Source organism: Branchiostoma floridae, chromosome 5 (genome assembly GCF_000003815.2).
Source record: "Branchiostoma floridae strain S238N-H82 chromosome 5, Bfl_VNyyK, whole genome shotgun sequence".
Classification (NCBI taxonomy): domain Eukaryota; kingdom Metazoa; phylum Chordata; class Leptocardii; order Amphioxiformes; family Branchiostomatidae; genus Branchiostoma; species Branchiostoma floridae.
In genome coordinates, this window is record NC_049983.1 from 28,696,561 (window position 1) to 28,698,617 (window position 2,057).

General features: G+C 39.7%; 2 protein-coding genes across 2 annotated transcripts in view; one reads left to right on the forward strand and one right to left on the reverse strand.

Moving 5' to 3' along the window:
- The window catches only part of LOC118416885 (creatine kinase, flagellar-like), a 778,750-nt gene that overhangs the window by 410,827 nt on the left and 365,866 nt on the right, over positions 1-2,057 (reverse strand).
- Positions 1-2,057, forward strand: part of LOC118416888 (uromodulin-like) — a 59,376-nt gene that overhangs the window by 9,771 nt on the left and 47,548 nt on the right. The window lies entirely within an intron of this gene.

A 2,057-nucleotide genomic window follows, 5' to 3' on the forward strand; every position in this document is an offset into this window, starting at 1 on the left:
ACCAGCGAGCGGAGCGTGATTTTTCTAGGAAGGAGAGCTAGTCAAGCGCTGATGGGGGCGTTTTATGAGCGCAGCGGGTGGACATTGTCTGGTGGCTCGGCTTGAGTGCCAGTTTGCTTGTGTGGCACCACTGTGTACTAGTGTGACACTTTTATATGTATACATCCTGACTTATTGTGACCTGTACTTAGCTCGGTTGGGCAAAATTGTACAATAAAGGTCTTCATTCAATTATCAGTAAAGTATCTCCTCTCTGTTGCAGCCAACAACAAAAATTCCGAGGCCTATTGTCCATGGTCAACCTGGGTGTTCGGGGCGTCATAAAGACAATAGCAAAAAATTAACACACAAAAATGTATGCAACAGCAGGTGCCGGAACAAACAATGGCGGTAATTTGTCTAAACAAATCGTAATCCAAAACCGGCAAGATTTGTTTCCGACTCATTCCGTGTAAGAAACACAAAGAAATCCGTAATAATAATTTCAGTTCATCAATACAAAAACAGTGAAGTTTCTAAATGCCTTTAAATCAATGTGACGACAACACATAGAGGAACATAGTATCTTAGATCGAGGGCGTTATGTAAGACATAAGTGAGTTGGTGAGGTGGCCTTTTAGAAACAAGTTCCACTTCCACGGATCAGAAAAGGAAAACTCTCGAGCTCCTGCCGATTTTGACTTTCACTATGTTGGATATTATTTGCACACGTATTACTAAAGTTATGCTGTATCCCCTAATTTGAACTAAATGAGGCTGTAGAACATTGGAAAGTCTTGTTTAAGGATTACAAGACATAGGATTCTGGTCTAGCATTATTATTACTGACAGGTAACTTGTGTTTGAAGTGTTTCAATGCAGTCCTGATAGACGTTACCTGAAAAGATGGCCAACGGCAAAATGGATAGATTCTTGTTGTTTTCTAAAGTTAGAAATGCTGTAGAACATTGACAAGTCCTGTTTTAAGATTGTAAGACATATGGGATTCTGGTCTAGCATTATTAATACCTACGGGTAACTTGTACAGCTTTGAAGGGTCGCCCAAACAGGAAGGTTGACCACGCATTTTGGAGTGTTCCAATGCAGGCCTGATAGACTTTACACTAAACTGTGCATGTGGCAAACGGGAAAATGGATGGATTCTTGTTGTTTTTCAAAGTTAGGAATGCGGCAGAGCCTTGAAAAATCTTGTTTTGATGTTATAAGATATTTAGGATTCTGGTCTAGCATTATTGACTACGGGCAACTTGTGCAGCTTTGAAGGTACGCCCGAATAGGAAAGTTGACCACACATTTTAGACTGTTCCAATGCAGGCCTGATAGACTTTATCCGAAACGATGGCCGACGGGGAAATGGATGGATTCTTGTTGTTTTCTTAAGTTAGGAATGCTGTAGAACATTGACAAGTCCTGTTTTGTTGTTATAAGACATATGAGATTCTGGTCTAGCATTATTACCTACGGGTAACTTGTGCAGCTTTAAAAGCACACCCGAACATGAATGTTGACCACGCATTTTGGAGTGTTTCAATGCAGAACTAACGAACTTTACCCTAAATTGTAGCCGACGGGAAAATGGATGGATTCTTGTTGTTCTCTAAAGTAAGGAATGTTGTAAAACACTGAAAATACCTGTTTTAAGATTATTAGACATATAGCATTCTGGTCTATCATTATTTACGGGTAACTTGTACAGCTTTGAAGGGACGCCTAAACAGAAATGTTGATCTCGCATTTTTAGGTGTTTCAATGCAGGCCTGATAGACTTTACCCAAACCGTGGCCAACGGGAAAATGAATAGATTCTTGTCGTTTTCTAAAGTTAGGAATGCTGTAGAGACTTGAAAAGTCCTGTTTTGATGTTATAAGATATATAGGATTCTGGTCTAGCATTATTGACTACGGTTAACTTATACAGGTTTGAAGGGACGCCCAAACAGGAATGTTAACCACAAACTTTGAAGTGTTTCAATGCATGACTAATAGACTTTACCCTAAATTGTGGCCAACGGGAAAATGGATGGATTCTTGTTGTTTTCTAAGTAAGGAATGTGCAAA